Consider the following 18,363-nt stretch of genomic DNA (forward strand, 5'->3'; position numbering starts at 1 on the left):
GAAACATGCTCCCTAACACAAACTTCCGAAAAACTGATCAATACCTTCGAGAAGGGGTTTTGAGGAGAAGACTATAATAGGAGCTAAATGAGGAAACGACCTATAGCGAATCAAAAACAACCTTAAATTTTACCAAATATTTGACGAACTTGGAGTCTCTAAATTAATTAAACTTCGCAAGTTGCAATTGGCTGTTCGAAGCGACACCAGAAGGACAAGGACTGGTAGGAAAGCACCGAAATCGTTGGGTAGATTCTGTAGAAAGAAAACGTATCACTGCTCGAATTTCAAAATTAAAGGACGCGACCGATGCACCGAGATGGCTGAAGGAAGGACATTCTGAACGCCAAGAACCAAAACCGATCTAGTTCCTACAAGTATGGGGTTTGGGAGGTCCACCGTGCTATAGCCACCCGGGGCGTGGTAAGGCCACACTTACTATAATAACTAAGGTGAGCAGGTATTAGGGAACTTTCGTTCGAATACAGTAAGTTACTGCCGACCGTGAGCTATCCGATGATGGAGATACATATAACACTTTGGACTGTATAAGGTCTTTTTCGGCTTCTCAGTGCAGATCAGTAGCGGTTTCAGTAGGATCTACTGCCATAGAGCTATCACCACCCACTAACGCGCTTAGTAGACTACAGGCTTGGCTCCTGGAGACCCACACATCAGCCATAGCGAGGGATAGGTTGGTTCACAGAGAGCAACATTCCGCATTAGTTCATTGCTTGGCCCGTAATCAGTTTGTATTGTCAAAGTCTATTAACTTGTTTGTTCGGTTAAGATGGAATTATTCGCCGATAATTGGAAAGGCATCAATTTTTAGGTTATTTATAATTTCTTCGGTATCGCTTTGGAAGAAGTAAACACCGGGAAGAAACTGTTGAATAGTGGCGAAAAGAGAAATCGTGCAGGAATTGTGAAAGACTATTTTTCCCGGTTCAAGGAAGGACAAATATATAAGTGATGATCCGGTTTCCATGCAGCTGAAATATGAAACAGAGGATGGTGATGTTCACTGACCTCACATCCCGCCAATAATCTGATCCTATTTATCAGGTTGGGCTTAGATTGCTATTCTGAATTGATTTTGTTGTTTCTATGTCCATTCTTTTCCTTATCACATAGTGTTTCCGCAATTCGACTAAGGTCCTCCCCATCGTATTTTTGGCCTTCCAAGTATTCTGTAAATATCGACTGAACGCCAACTAAAGTACCCAGCTTTGTTTTGTTCATTAACCGACCCGTAATCCTCCCTCCTCCACTGCAGTGATGAATTTGATGAAGGTTTCTTTAGCATCAATGAGGGAGATGGGACGATCTTGTTGATATCATCGGCGTATGCCATCACTTGTGTCGGCTGACCAGAGTAACCTTGATTTTAACTAGAATTTTTTTGATTGCGTATTCAAGAACCAGGTTGAAAAATATTGGGTGGTCATCTCCCTGTTTAAGATCGTGCTGCATTAAAAATTGATCAGTTGCATTGTTCTAATTCACACCTGTGAGGTTATCCCCGTCATGGGCGCTTTTGTGAGACGAACTAGCTAGCTTTGCTGAGTTAATGAGTTGGCGCATACCATCTATTGATACTGTAATACCCTGGCTTAAAGTTACGAATATTTGGTAGACGTCGACATTGAACTTGTAGCAGTACCTCAGCATCTGTTTTACGGTGAAGAGATTATCTTTTTTGGCTTCCATCTCCGAACTCGTCAAGGTACTACCCGAGGCCTTCCTGCGTAGGGTTTCAAGCTGTTTTCTAGAACACTATTAGCAAATCTTTGTAGGCCAAACACCGTAGTACCAGCGTTTTTATCCAATTCGTCTTGAAGGATGTCTTCGGTTCATCTCAATAGGGGCATGCCAGATACGGTTGCTCGCCGTCATAGGCGCTATTCAGCAGGCATTACACTGAGCTAAGGGTTTGATTTTGACTGACATAATAGATGTACTATCAATTTTGAATCTCAATGATCAGTTCACTTTCGGTAAATAGTGCGAAACTTGAAAAGCAGGTTGAACGATTGGTTTCGGGGTCCTGGTAATCTGATTGAAAGGATAAGCTTTATTGATTGTCCTATGTGCAAAGTCAATGTAAAGTAGTTTTATCGGTACATTGTTTACAGGGAGGGTCTTTGCTATTCTCTGTTCATGAAAATTCCGCAGTAAGTATACGCATTCAGGCCGCATTGAGCACAAAACTCTCATAAAAACGCACGTTCCATGGAAAGTTCCTTTTCACCTCAAAATACTTTTGCATTGACATACCACCTGGAAATTCATTCATATCCTTCACTTCATTATGCCCCAATAACTCCCTTTCCTATTGAAATTATTCATTTTCCCTTTTCCTGTAATGCTTTTGATTATACCAACACACTTCAAAGGAAACTGTACATCCCCCAACTAAGCAGGAGCTGAGAATGTAGCCGGGATTCGCGCTCCAGTCTATGTTGTTCGCACTTCTTGCTAAAAGCTAATATGGTATCTTCATCCTCGTGTGAAGCAATTAAATCTTGTCGTTGATGCAAATTATTTCAGGTATGTATGTATGTCAAGTGCCAGGTTAATTTGTTCAAGTGTTTGGCTTTTCTCTCGCACTGAATTTGAAGGTGCTGCGAGGTCACCGCATCACTTGACACGTCACGAATGTGTTACGTTTCTAAGATGCTAGGACTCGTGTTCACATTATCCTTAAAACCAGGTACTCGAATTACTGCGGATTGGTAAGTTTGACGTTCCAATTAATTTTAAACTTCTCTACGTGAATCGTCGTATCTCCTCTGGAGCAATTTCTCCTTATCCTATTCACACTGAATACGGTTCCTTCCTTGGTTCCTCCACGATAATTACCCTTAACCCAATTGTAGGATACTCAAAGGAGGAGGCACGAGGCATAGTAAATTGTTTAAATTGTCTGCATCCATCACATTCAGGCAATGCAACAGTGAAGCAAAAATTCTTATCCTTCTCCAGTTTTTTTTTCTGTCGTAGTAATAAGTGAGGAAAAGTTTTTCCTTCTGTGAAAAATTTGTAACAGAAAAGTTTTCAAATTGTACAAAGAACTACAACTCCAACTTGGTCCCTACATGCCTTCCGCCGAACACACGTACAGCCACTATATTTCTTTTCCCAATATATGGCCGGGACCGAAAACGGAAAGGAGGAAGCAACTGCTGAAGAGAGTCCTCTTGTTTACTCTGCTAATGCTTACATGATGGAAATGTTAAGAGCGAAAGGAAGTGGAAACTACGGAGGAAATTAATGGACTACAGCTCCCCGAAAGAAGTTTTCGTCATGTTTTTATGCGACTACTTTGTCGCTATTCTGTTCGGGGGTTTATTGGTAATACTTCAGACTTTGGCAGATTTCTCTTATGAACACATTCGTGGGCATAGTTGTGCAAAGAGGTTAAGTATAATAGTTTTAGTAAAGCGTTGGCAACAATAGATAATATTTCTACAAGTGTTGCTGCAAATATTGAGATAATTCGGGGCTGATTCCTAACCAATTTCTGCAAATATTTTCCAATTATTTTGCCGTAGACTACCTTGGATCAATTGGCCACTTATGAAATTTGGAAAAAAAATTTCGAACAGAACCTGCAGGAAGTGTACTTAAATATTCCTAGCGTGTCTGCTCCCTTCTTGGATAGTTTGTCCGCTGCCTTATTGCCTTTCCAACCCAACATGGCTCGGAACCCAGAGTATCCAGACCTTGTTGGACGAGACAAGCGTATTCAGTCTCTCAAGGCATTCCTATGCCAGTTTAAAGTTCACCTGGTTGGACCTAAGTGTCTTGGTCGCCGCTTGGCTGTCAATTGGAATAGCTATCCTCTGGCCCCTGAGTTCCTAGGAGATTGTTTATGGGGTATATTTCCGCCTGGAATATGCAAGTGTGCTTACCCATTGGCTCCAAGTACATTTTTTCTGGACCACTGCTTGCCACTTGCCACTGCTTGTGTGAGGGATCCGTCAATGAACCAAGTAATCCCTTACTGATTTAAGCCGTATGTCACAGCGCGCTCTCCCAGTTTACTTTGTTACTCCAACATGTTTTAAACTCTATGAAACCTCCTTGTCATGTTATCTCTTGGTATCAATAATTTGGTGTTATCAGAGGGTAGTGTAGGTCCCACGGTGAAACCGCAAAAGGGGCATGCCTATAGGGAAGCTCACAAGAACCTCAAGCTCGCCATTCAGCGGCGTAAGAGGGAATGTTTCAAGGAGCTCTGTTTTGAAGCGGATATAAATCCGTGCGGTAGCGCCTATAAAATTGTGACAGGGCGATTCAGAGGCCGTTCACATCCGTAGATCACGTGCCATATGCTTTTGTTGAAAATAATCCAGGGGTTATTTCCCCAACAAGAGCGGGGTACTAAAACTTTCCAGCGTCCCCTCAATGTGACGCCGATTCCACCAGTCACCAGGGACGAGCTGCTGGAGATCTGCAGTCGAATAGGCGACTGCAAAGCCCCGGGTCAGGATGGCACACCAAATAAGACCCTCAAACTTGCGTCAAATGTAGACCGGATATGTCGTCGAGAGCCAAGGGGGCCTGTTAGATAGGCAGTATGGGTTCCATAAAGCCAACTCAACAATTGATGCCACCAAAATGGTTACTGGTTTGGCCGAAAATGCAATTCACGGCAGGGGTTGTACCAGCAAATATTGTGTGGTGGTCACGCTGGATGTGAGGAATGCATTCAACTCGGCTAATTGGAACCTTATACGAAAGTCTCTGGCAACGATTGGTATTCCCACCTACCTCACCGCTATTATAGATAGCTATTTGCATTAGCGAACACTGTGGTATAATACCGATGACGGACCCAAGAAGTACGTTGTCTCCGCGGGTGTCCCACAGGGCTCTACTATGGAACATCATGTATAATCATCATGTATAATGAACCTTCCGGTTCTGGAGGAGGCCACGGTGGTGGGTTACGCCGATGATATAGCCCTGGTTGTGGTCGTAAGGCATCTCGAGGATGCTGAGTTGTACTCAAGGGAAGCAATCAGTTCTGTTAAGGCTTGACTAGAGAGTGCTGGACTGGCACTCGCTGAGGAAAAGACGGAAGCGGTCCTCATCGCTAAGCGCGGGGTGGGCGGAGTCGGAGGTGGTTTTAGTGGGTAAAAATCCCACACTCTGGCGTGCCTAGGCCAGAGCCTTTTGAAGCTTTTCACCTCCTTAAAAAAAAGACAGACAAACAGACAATAAACCGATTTTAATAAGGTGTTGTGTTTACGCAAAAAAGGGGAATATCACACAGTGCAGCAATTATAGAGGTATCACGTTGCTGAGCACCATCTATAAGATATTCTCCGCTATCTGGCTAGGTCGGATAGCCCCACACGCCCAGAACATTATTGGCCAATACCAAACAGGCGTCACTATAGGCAAATCAGCAACAGATCACATTTTCTCTCTGCGGCAAGCAATGGAAAAACCTTTAGAATATGCAACATCTTTTCAATGACCTCAGGGCTGCCTATGAGACCACAGCGAAGGTAAAACTGTACACCACCATGAGAGAATTCGGTATCCTGACGAAATGATTAAGACAGCCTAAGCTGTCCCTGACTAATGTGCAAGGCCAGACAAAACCAATAGGATCACTCTCGAAACCATTCGACGTCAACAACGGTCTAAGACAATCATGCGTCCTCTTTAACCTGGCCATGGAAAAGCGATTCGTGATGCTGAGGGAAATGCAAGAGGCACCATCCTCTTCAAGTCCTGACCTACGCTGAAGATGTTGATATTATGAAGGGAACAACCCGAGATGTGCAGTCTACCTTCATCCAGATTGAGTAGGCGGCGCGAGATCTTGGGATGCATATTAAAGAAGGCAAGACAAAGTACATGGTGGCAATGTCAGCGCCAAAGAAGAAAAAACCAACAACATCGAATCGCACTGGTCGAACGAAAATAATAAAGATAGGAGACTGCAACTTTGAGTCCGTTGACAATTTCTCCAATCTAAGGTCGAAAATCACAACCGATAACAGCTATGACGATGATGAAGATGATGATCTTACCAGTCCTTATGTATTCCTCGGAAGCCTGGGTTGTTAACAAAAAAAAAAAAACTGCGAACTCTTGGCCACGTTCGAGAGAAGAATCCTTCGAAGAATTTTTCACCCCCTACGTGAGATGGACAATTCCGAAGCCTGCAAAACGGCTAAATCTTTGAGTGTTACCACGGCGTCTGGTTGTGGATAAACTTCGGCTTAACAGGTTGCGGTCGCAGATAACCTAATCCATATGTATGAGGATGATCCAGCCCGGAATGTATACAAGGGGAATATCTATTGTAGGAAAAGACGACGAGGCCGACCCTGCCTAAGATGGATTAATGGCGTAGGTTAGGACGCCAGACAGTTTTTAAGGATATCGACTTGGTCGACCTCGGCGTAAAACAGGGGTGTCTGAAGTTCCTTACTAAGGCAGGCCTAGACCGGATACCGGTTGTTGCGCCGTTGATGATGATGAAGATGGTCGATGCGAAATTCAATTTTAAGCAGCTCATAGAATGTACTTGCGAAGGAGCATCCACCGAGAATATGGCTCTAGCAGGAATTATACTGCAAGGCTGTATGTAATCGCAGTTTGGGGAGTATCGCTATATGCTTTAGGTAACGCATATAAAGTGAGTCTGATCCACAAAAGAAACGCCCTAGGGGTGGTCTCTGCCTTCAGGACCGTCTCGGATGATGCCGCCTTCGTCAGCTCGGGAGTGATGCCGATTGACATCTTGACAGGCGGGACGATGAAGTCCGTCTCCCCTTTATCGCATGTGAAAAAGCGGAAGATGAAAGATGCATAAATAGATGGCAATAGCAATGGAAACAGTCTGAAAAGAGTCGTTGGGCGTACAGGTTGATCCCTTCCATCGAGGAGTGGCTGAAGAGAAAGCATTAGGAGATAAATTGTATTCTCACCCAGTCTCTCGCAGATCGCGGAGGATATCGTCAGTAACTCTGCTTTACTTGAGTGTTAAAACAACCTCTCACAATTTGTTGAGAGAGAACCTTCAACTAATAATGGTTTAGGCGGGCAACACGGGAATTCCCCTATAGTTTGTTCCTCTGGTATTTGAGATTTGATGAAAACCCACTGCGGTCAAAAGGAAAGTTACTAAGCAGCATCGAGGTAACAAAGACAGAGAGACATTACGTTGAGGCAATTCCTTTGTCAGCTGCACAAACAAGAGGGGAATTAGAGATGAACTGCTTTTACTGATCCCTGATATGGCAAAAAATACTGACAGGTAAGGTAAAATAAGCCGGCCGAGATATAAGGAGCTTCCTGAATTGGGACTTTGAGCTGGGAATCGCTGGGATAGGCAGAGGAGGAGAGCGGTTTGATTGCAGGTTTTGCATTCAGCGTCGCGCCAGCAGAACTGGGTAGAATTATGGGTAGAAGCCGGCTTAACGTCAATAGAATAATTCGCGGCACTGTATATCAGTTTTAAGCGGCCACCGGATTGTCACCAACCGACCAAATGCAAAGCATGCAAGGGTGGTAGATTGAGAGCCCAAGACAACTAAGGTGTAACACCAATATCAATGAGATTTGTTCACCGGGATGCTAGATGAGGAGAGATGGGGGTTCTTCAGGGTCTAAAAAAAGTCGAATAGAAAAGACTTCTAGTGGAAGGTGTCGTATCAACTGACTGCTGGATTGTGCCTAATGGCACAGTATGTTGCTACAGTAGCTGTATCAGAGAAAGACAATAGTAACACAAAAACTGTCGCAACGATTGACGATGATATTTGACGAAGATTTAATGTACAAAACTCACCCGGCAGGTTATTTAGACCCGAAGGGAGGGAAAGGGTTGATTGGCTTGGGTCCGGGGTTTCATTGTGAGCCTCGGATAGCCAGTTGTAAAAATTAGATTGGGCAGTTATCTCGGGCGCACGTATAATTTTCACCCTGTGCAGGTTATGCTGTTCCGTAGGATCAGTTTTCTTCGTAATTTCGGTAAGTCGGACTGAAAATGCATAGCAAATGAGAGTTGTGCAGAAATGTGAATGGTGAGCTTTAGAATATTAGGAGATAACCCTTTAGCAACTATAACACTCTTAGAATCTAGGCACCAGTCTGGCTACAAATATTACTAGTTCACATTGAATGTGTTTCTTCAACGAATCCCATTCATAAAAGAGTATTATCTTGAAGAAAGTTCAGCAGACCGCGACTTCAAATGGTTTGCAGATTCGATTATCCGGCTCCTACCTTCATCCCCTAGCACTTAACATGAATTTGAAACCTGGCAAATGTTATCTTCAATATTATTCCATTAATGGTTTATTTACCAAAATAAAGACACCACACCGTCTGCAAAGTTAACGCATGAGAGGTGCAGGCTGCTCCCCCGCATGGAGCAAATTTTTCTAAAGGGCTTCTAAGAAGCGTCTTCACCCTAAATGTTTTTTGGTCTAATAAATATTGTTTGGGGAATTCATTGTATTTATAGCTCTTCTATGGTGGAACATTTCAGCTTCCACTTCATTGATCTTTATAACTAAGTTATAGGAATCGGCTTTTTCCGTGTTGATATGCGGTTCTGCGGGGGTGCGTTCGAATAAATTTATAAAAATTGGTCCATAAATGTAAACTGTTCCCATTTAAAAATGGTCTACATTTAGCAGTTGATTTCTGCAGCCAGTTTAATTAGGCCAGAAAGTTTCAGAATAGAAGAAAAAGTTATAAATGTTTCAAACTTCTTTGAAATGACAACCGAAAAGAGCTCCCTCGACGATTATTTGTACTTGAATCCTTACTGAAAATTAGCCCCCGCAAAATTTGCGACTTTTGTTAAAGTCGAATTTCAAAGGCATCAACTGAACCCCGCCAGGCATCATTCCACCAATTTCCGTTCAGTTCATTTATTTTATACTCTAACTATCGAAAAGACTAATTTTTCCGTCACTTTTCCCATTTGTAATGATCTCTGAGGGCATCTAATAGAAAATTACTTTGAAAGGGCCGAAAACTTAGCACCGCGAAAATGCCGAAACTTTCATCTATACGAAGCCAAGTGGAAGAAGATTTTATCTTAGTCATCCTTCTCAGGGCAATATCCAATACTTTCAAGGAGAAGCTACCACGGCCAGAAACTGTTTTGCTATTTCCTTCATTTTCTTAAAGACATTTAGACCCGCCATTGCCGTTGGCATTCTTGCACGCAACGGCGGCAAGGTAAAGAATCATTTTCGTCACCGTCGGAACTCTCTGACTACCATGGCATTACCGAGCATTAACTGGCATCTGATTTTGTTTCACGTTTCACCCGAGGGCTTCATTACATTACGGATGAATGGTTTCATTAGGACAAGATGTCCTAACCATAACTAACTAACGGACGTCGGAGATGCCTCGACTATGATAACTTTATTAAGTTGACTTTAAAGCCACCCCGTATTTGCGCCTTTGCATTTAGAATATTTGAACTCTGATGATAGGATCTGACGAAAATGGTATTATATCGATTTAGATTTCTCATTTTCAAGGAGCAACCTCTGTATCTTGATGAAAGTTGTCGCATTGAAGGTGAATATTTGAATATCAAACAATGATGCGGGATGGGCGGGAAACAGACCTCCTGCTACACGGACCATTACTTCACTCAACCTGGAAGCAAGATGATATTTATCGAATGGAAATCAATGATTTGAATATAATTTGCCTTGGAGCAGTAAAGGGATGGAATTATGATAGTCTCGTTCCAAATGTGATGACATTTTCTTGTGATGACTATCGTTACCTGGTTAGAAATTATACGCCCCAATTGCCACGCAACAACATAGAGCTAACTTTAATGCATAGATCGCTCTTGGACAGAACTTAAAGGTAATCACATCCAGCTGAAGATATTGGCTTTAGGCAGAACGATGTAAGGTGAGGGAAGGACAGCAGATTCGCTTTGGGCAGTACGAATAACAAATGTGAGACAAGTTAGCTCTCTTCACATCTGCCGGTAATTAAGAACATAAAATCATTGCCCTGAGTACCTTAGGGTATCTTGGCGAACGACTCCATTTTATCGATAAATTTGAAATGAAATTGCTATCGACATAACTTCTAGTAAAACGGTTACCTGCGTTTCGGCTTCTACCGCGACTTTCTGAGACGCTCGCACTCGTCCATGACTGTTCTGTTCCAAGTGTCCTTGGGACGACCTATTCGTCAGCCATCTTGGAACAGTGGATTCCACTGTGTAGGCCGCAATGCATTTGTCGCCTCTCCTTAAAGCGTGACCTATTCACTACCATTTCCGTCTTCCTATCACATCGCGGAGGGCTGCCAGGCCTGTCTGTCAACCAAGATCTTTATTTGAGATAGTGTCAAGTCAGCGTGCTACGATGATACGAGGTAGGCCGGTATTGACGAAAACTTGGAGTTTTTGAGTAACAGTGGGGTTTATTTTCCATATGCTACTGCCATATAGCAACACAGAAGGAACACTAGCACACAACCGTCTCAACTTGATCTTGATGTTGAGATAACTGCATGTCCAGATTGTGTATTGTGGCAATCACAACGAATCTAACCCTGTTAATACGTCGGGCAACATCTAGTCCGTGCCGTAATCGTCCATTGAATTCCCCCACATCCACCTGACTAGGCAGCATGAAGAACGTCACCGATAACGAAAAGAAATAATATCGGTGCAACGCTGGCGGATGAGGACTAGCCATTTCATTCACAAGAGGAGGAATCTCGCCCGACTAGTGAAGACGCTGGTGAAATGTTCTTTCCACCTCTTCATTTGCTCATCATCGTGGATGAGAAGTCGGCCATTCACGTCCTTCACAAGACCATCGGAAGATTGGCTACTACATGTAAGCTCTTCCGCGATGCGATATGCATTTATGAAATCATTGCGATCTGGGGCATTTTCTGTTTCCTGAACAGCGCAAGAGCAAATTCTCTCTTGTCACCTATGCGGCACCTGAGAAAAAACATTTTTGATGGCGACCCAATGCTCATCGGTATTCTCAGGTACGTCACTCAATATATCTGCCGTTGGATCAATAAGATAGGACTCCTACTGTCGAGCGACAGCTGGTTCGTACAAGCGGTCGATGTTGAACTTAGAATTCCGTCTTTGTACTCCACTCATTTTACCTGCAATAGTCAGATTGAATTCTAAGTAACGACGGTCTGACAACGAGACCTCATCTAGGACCTCATAGTCAAAGGTTTGATCCCGTCATGACGAATTTCTTTGAAAATCGCCGAAGATTTGATGATGCAGCAATGCCTATGTCCTTATGCCCAAAGAGTCTCATCTCTTTACGAGAAACATTATTCTGTTTTGTAATTAACTCCTTTCTCTGGTTCGTTGAGTCCGTTCCGTGCAAATCTGATTCCACAAATTCGCATCAAGCCAGTTCTCTTCTTTCCGTTTGTTTCGCTAATGGTATCGGAGACGTTACTAGGAGATAGGATATACTCTATAATCCCCCGCTAGTACGGGCATCCATACGGGAATTCTGCAACTGCACTAAGGAATTGAAATTTGATCTGTTTTGTATGAATCGAAGTCCGTAATTTTTCTTCGCTATCCAAATAAAAGCGGTGCTCTTCAGTTTCCTAATATGGTTGAATTTCAATCAGGCAAAAGCGAAGCATCACATGGCAATTTCCTAAACAACTTCACACCCTTTCGCTCCAGCTCAAACACCAAGCTGAAACCCTCCATTTTTGTCGATTTCCTGCCATTCATGGACTATGTCATTCAATGACCGAAATTAATCCCAGGTTCTGTTCGTTCAGCATGCGAAAGACGCTCCTTGCCTTCTTTCGAGGGCTAGGTATTCAACATTTGACATGCTTCGTCCTGAACAGCTCGCTATTCATAATGGTGAACTTGGAGGAACCACGCGAATTCACTTTGAAGAAACCTGATCAGTGCACTCCAAATCGATGGCCCATCACGAAATGATGGCTCCAAATTTCTTCCAATCTTTGACATTTGGCCACCGCTGGAGAAAACTTCTATGGAAACCGTCAAATATGCGGGTGCAACTTGCTCTTACATGCTTTCCTTTTCCGGCTTCGCGTGCATATTGTTATGGAGGGGACTAGCCTCGTTGAAATCCCGCTCGTTGATTTGATCACCTCCCGGTACGCCAGTGCAAGTCCCCGCGGGCAGCATGAGGGTAGCTCTTAGGTGGTACGAAGCAGAACGAAGCATTATCTACCATAGATGTGTTGGTATTCGAATAGTCTACTGCGCTCCATTGTATGTCTCATTGGGTTACCAGTGTATTTCCACGTTTCGCTGAAGATCCCGCTTCCTTGCGTCCGTTTTTTTTGGATATCGGCACACCAGGTGGTGCACCCCTGTCCATATCCTCATTGCCAAGGAGTTTGGCCATCTTCCACATTGCGTTCCCTTCGGTTAGCTGACAGCTTTCGCTATATCGCGGTGTCCGGGCCACTTTGCTCCATTTTCACGTGCCACCATTAGACCAGTAGCGACCGCATTCAAAACTTCCCTTTCTTCTGTTCTTTCTGGCAAGAATGAAGGAGAGGCTTTTGACAGGCAGGATTTATCCTTTAATCCCATCTTCCATAGTGACTGCAGTTTGCTTCCCCCGCGTCCTCTTCTTCCGCTTGCCGGTAGATTTATGCACTAGTACCATGGAAGGGTCGGCTTTAGTCGGATTTCCAGTTTAATCCAAAATGCGAATTGGTGTACTTTCCATTTGGTTAACTGAGCCGTATTCATCAATTTAAGGCTACTGAAGTGAAAGAAATGCCACCCTGACATTTCTCCGTTGGGCGACATGAACTTGATAGACCCTTCGAAAATCCGCGCATCGACTTTGAGAGTTTAAATCCTTAGATTCTATCTCCATATTTTGGACACTCTTAGTGAAGTAAGGAACTAAGGCTCCGTCACTACGTAAAGGGTATATTTTTTCTAATTATTCCCGCTTGTCTCTGTCGCTATATTATCCCACTTTATGAACGGGGATAGATGCCACCGCCATTTACTTCTACACTATCTTGTCTTCAGTAAAACTGTCCAGCATACCTTTGAAATGTAATATTGTGCTTTGAAAGAGCGCATTTATCCCGACTATCTTTGCTTATACTAAACTGGCAACACTTGTGGAACCTACTGCCTATATATTGTGGCAAAAAAGTCAAGAGATTGACATAGTAAAAATTTGAAGACTTATGTAGGTAGCTTGGTAGATGAAAATGGCTGCTCTGAGGAGTCTAACTAACGCTATGTTGCGCCAATTTAAGGACACTATTCCCTTAAACCGTAGTGGTTGCAGAAAGCGCGGTCTGTGCAATGCGGCGCAAACTTTTCGGAGGTTCATCCACTTCATCCTACGAATGCATTTTTCAACGATTTCTTCAGGCTGATCTTCTACTTAGCGTTGAAAAATTCAAATCTCTTCAAGAGAAAGTGAAGTCTTTAGGCCACACGATTAACCCTGAGCGAATAAGGAAATCACAGACTTCTTGCAACCTGAAACAGTTAAGTATCTGCGAAAGTTTTTTGGGATGTTAAATTTCTCCCGTCGTTTCTTGCCTAAAGCCGCACATCAAGCGATTCTCAACGTCAACTTTTCTACACCCAAGACCAAGGACTCACGCGTAATTGCGTGGTCTACAGAGGCCGTTCAGGCATTTGAGCTAACCAAACGGTAGCTTGCGGACGCTACACTCCTGGCATTCTCTTAATCAGATGTACCCCTGGCCGTGTTTGTCGATGCCTCAGACATGCTGCACTTCATAAAAAGGTGAACCAAATCTGGCAGCCGTTCAACTTCTTTTTGAAGAAATTGAATACAGCTTAACAGAACTACAGCACCTATGATCGCGAACTATTAGCGGCGTACATGACAATCAAATACTTCCGATATTCCCTAGTAGGCAGGCAGGCAGTGTTCACGGACTATAAGCCTCTTACCTTAAGCAGAAGCGTCCCCTTGCCAATTTTGGCACCTAAACTGCATAAGCTAGTTTAATTCATGAAACGTGTCCGACAAGAACAATGTAGTTGCAAATGCTTTGTCACCCGCTTCGGAGGTTAAAATCCGTACCATGGTTGATTTTTCAGGGAACCCAGAGACACTGAAAGATGACGCAGTGTCTTACAACCTCAGGAACAACTCCAAATACAAATTTCGGCTCAGCCTCCGAAATACTGCGTGGGACCTCTGAAAAGGGGCCTAAGCCATATATTTCGGCACTTTCGCAAGGGCGTATTCCATGCAGGACGCGGTCTTGCGTACCCAAGCAATCGAACAACGCATCGTCAAACAATTCTGGCCATCAGTGAATAAGGATGTTAATTCCTGGCCTAAATGGTGCATCACGTGACAGAAGTGTAAAGTTACCAAGCACGAACAGAAAGAATTGGGTTCATTTCCTCTGTCTACAAACCGTTTTCACACTATCCACCTCGACTTCATTGGCTCCTCAAGAGATTCACATGGCTTCAAGTATTGCCTCACAATCATCGATAGCTTCACGCGGTGGTCTGAAGTAATACTTTTGGTCGACATTTTCGCACAATCGCGCGCCAAGGCCCCCTGTCGAGAATAGATTCATTGCTTTGGAGTTCCAGCCGAAGTCATTACTGACCAGAGATTGTTATTCGAGTCTACCCTATTCTCGGAGTTAGGCAAACTCCTAGGCTTCAAACGCCATCGAACGACTGCATGCTACCCGCAATCAAATGTGCTGGAACGCTGGCGTAGGACACTGAAGGCCAATTCTAATGGCTCACCATGACTCTTCGTGGTCGCAAATCCGGCCTTTTGTTCTACTTGGCCTGCGTACAGTCCATCGTGAAGGGTTTGCCACCAGCTACTCCGAGCTAGTATGCGAGAAGAATTCGAGACAAGCGATCCTGCGTTTGATACCAAGTCAGCCCTTTCCACCAGTGGGCCTTTACGCTTGCAACGGGGCGCCGTGACCAAATTAAAATCATCCCCGCCATCCTGTTACTCTTCGACGAAGGCTAACACCAGCATAGACTTGGTTGTCTGGACATACGTTTTGTATCGCGTGGTCCTTTCCGGAAGTCCGGGCAACCACCATATGAGGGCTTATGTGAAGCATTGGACAGAGGGGAGCTCTGCTTTAGGCTTGATGTTGACGGCAGCCCCAAGAACGCTTCTTTGTCCAAGCTAAAGCCTTTTGTCCCTGAGGCTGAGGTCTCGAAGAAGAAAGGTGCACGGCGTGTGAGGTTCGATCTGCGCCCCTAACTTTGGCGGGCCAGGAATTGGGTTTTGGCACCGCCAGTTGATACCGGGTTGAACCCTTCCTGTCGTTTCGGCTTATTTTATAATGGGAAAAAAAGGTAAAATTATATTTTTTGGGTTTTTGTCTCGCTGAGAAAGTCAACAACTGGTCCTTGAAATACCAGTATATGAGCGATAAAAACTCATTATTCGGCATTTAAAAAATAAAATATTGTCTTTTCTGATTCCTCTGGAATTATCGTTTGCTCTTAATTCTCTTTTGTTATCCTTCACCCTTATGGAGCATCTTTATTTTCTTTTCATTTCAAGGCGAGGACGAAAAATCGCAAAATTCACGCTTAAGCCAGCCAAACCAAAACTAACTTTTGTTTGGGATTGAGGGAGTTCTGAGTGCAGGATCCACTTGAGGGCTAGCCAGATCAATTGAAGGGAAACTTCTTACTACCTTATTCACGAACTCCTCCTTTTTGTGCTAAGCACCCAAATGTAAAAAAAAACGGTGGTTTCTTCCAAAGCGGAAACAACTCATCAGATACTGGCTGTTTTCAAAAAGATTTGTTACTTGGTCCAGAAAGAAGGGTCTGTGGATTAAAAAAAAAGTTGGAGAAAGTTTCTTTCCAGTGGTTCCGGTTCACCATTAAGTGAATTGCGGGTTCAGCGGTCCCTCAATCCTAAAATAAAAATAGGAGCTCGCTATTTCACTGACCATTACCACCAATAGTTAATTTTATGAAACTTAAGCATAGTAATTGAATTATTTTATATCTTTTTCAGATCGGACCGCCATACAAAAAGTGGTAAGTATTAAGATATTTATCTGAATCTTCTTTTAAGCGTATTGAGTAATTTGAGGTAGGATCAGGCTCCGTTATCTTGTTGCTCAATCTTTATTATAAAGTCCTCTTCTCTTTCAATTAACATACTATCTCAGGAAATATCTGGTATTCTCAAGGTGTGTTTCAAGAGTGGCATTCAATATCGCTTAATTCCTCTTTTTACATTTCCGCATTCCCGCATTTTCATTGAAATCCTTATTCAATTTTAACAATATCAATATCAAACACACTCATAACATCACCGAAGCACATTGAATCGACCATACATCCTGTTGCAACCCAAGGAAGCAAAAACCCTATCCTTTGTATTCAAATGAAATGAAATAGAAACTGCCAAGTCCATTAAGCTTTGGTCGCTTGACAAGGACTTTTGCTCCTTGGTTCCTGGCCAACCTTACGTTCTGCAACATATCAGGATCGACTAGAATACATTACGCGTACGCCTGACAGAGGTGGTAACATTTTGTAGTCCGGTTATGAATTCTGTCAAACTGTCGGATGCGAGGGCGTCCCAGTGAATATCAGGCAGAACGTAAAATGGACAGAAATATATATGTACAAGACATATTTCGTGGAAAAGGAAATTCAGATACGAGTTGCGAGTAAGCCGCCATTGTTCACAGGATGCCACTCTTTTTGCTGTTTGTTCCTGGTGCCATTGGTGAACTGGTGAAATCTGATGAAATATGTATGAAAGGCGAACGTAGAATAAGTAAGGATGCAGGACACAAACAAAGTGTAGCTGAAGCAACAGCATATCGCCGTAAATGCGATTACATTCGTTGGGGGTTTTGTTGTGCACAGGAAATAAAATCAGATAATGGAAATTTGTGCTGCTTTTCGGTAGATTACGTTCTGTTGATTCTCATGAAAGATGTCGATGGTAATGGTCGAAGCGTTGAGATACCTAGGAGGTCACCCTTGAATATAGTTGGAAACTTTACTTTGGTCTATTCAAGCTTTAGGAAATTTAGTTCTGATTTCTACCGCAATCTTGAGAAAGTATCTCACATAGTTGCAATAAAAACGGAAAGGTCTTGCTGTCGCAATTTAAGAAAATTATCACAGTTGGCGCTGATTTTATGTACCAAGAATTTACATTTGTGATACATTTATAAGACTTTGGCAAGAGTCAGAAAAATTCGACCAACGAACCCAACGATTATTTAATTTTCAGAATTTAGATATCTCAGACCAATGGTATCAGTCAATGGAGAAATGCGTTATGAAATTGTTTTGCGCTTTAGCGCGACCTGGATGAAGCATCGTTCCACAAATGCTGTCTTTGTGATCGACGTATCAATGAACGTAACAAATCTAAAATTTTCAGCAATATTGTCCGCCCTGTTGCCTTCAATGGTTCTGAGTGTTGACCGACTATACAATACAATAGACGTCGTCCCGCGTTACTGGAGACGAAGATGCTTTGTTGGACCGATGACGTAAGACGCCTTGATCACATCCGAAATGATGATATCCGCGACCAATATGGAGGGGAACCGATCGTGGAAAAATTGCAAGAACGAGGCTCTCAATGGTATAGTCACGAAATTCATGTTATAACGGCTATAGTGTTGTTAATGGTGATTTTAAAACGAAGCTCCCTAACTTTTGAAGGCCCTTAACGACCATTTGGTTTGTTGCCAATGCCAAAATGATGAATGTGCACTTCCTCCCACATCGATATGAATGCTTAGTACCAGTGTTTCCATCTGATGATAGAGTTTTGAATCATAAGTAGAGACTCCACTTGATGTATATAATGCTCTTGCTGAGAGTCTAATCTTGGTACCCACAAATGCCGCCGTTAGAATTGTCTGGAGACAGGCTTCATTCACAACGGTACATTGTAGGAGGCAATGTGGTCAACATTGCGCTCGGCCGAGATTATTATCCAGATTTAACCCAGGGAGTAAATTGGTATCCAACATCAAGTCACAATAAGAAACCCTCTGTCACCTGTGAGATTTGGAACGCGAGCTTTCGTTATGACACCCCAACGGTTCAACCACTTGAGTCACTCGGACACATATTCTAATGATTTGACGACTGTATAATGAGAATTCTTCGATTATAAAGCTGCTGGTCATTTCTTTGTGGAGTATAAGGCAACCAGTTTCTTCTTTGTCATTTGTAATGGCTTAAATGGACTGACTGATAACTAAAAAGACACCCCTCGGCAGCGGCGCTACCGGCGAGGGAAGAGCTATCCCAAAAAACCTAAAACGTTGACAAAATTGATTATTGAATATTTGAAATATTGAAAGTCC

At 43.2% G+C, this 18,363-nt stretch overlaps 2 protein-coding genes across 2 annotated transcripts in view; one reads left to right on the forward strand and one right to left on the reverse strand.

Moving 5' to 3' along the window:
- Nucleotides 1-18,363, forward strand: part of LOC119658228 (protein artichoke) — a 517,332-nt gene that overhangs the window by 284,485 nt on the left and 214,484 nt on the right. Inside the window, exon 6 of the mRNA XM_038065501.1 lies at nucleotides 16,032-16,054. The gene's annotated coding sequence lies outside the window, so the exon portion shown is untranslated. The remainder of the gene's footprint in view (nucleotides 1-16,031; nucleotides 16,055-18,363) is intronic.
- LOC119656993 overlaps nucleotides 1-18,363 on the reverse strand; it is a 176,898-nt gene that overhangs the window by 128,359 nt on the left and 30,176 nt on the right. The gene's annotated exons all lie outside the window — the stretch shown is intronic.

This window comes from Hermetia illucens, chromosome 5, assembly GCF_905115235.1.
Source record: "Hermetia illucens chromosome 5, iHerIll2.2.curated.20191125, whole genome shotgun sequence".
In the NCBI taxonomy this organism is placed as follows: Eukaryota; Metazoa; Arthropoda; class Insecta; order Diptera; family Stratiomyidae; genus Hermetia; species Hermetia illucens.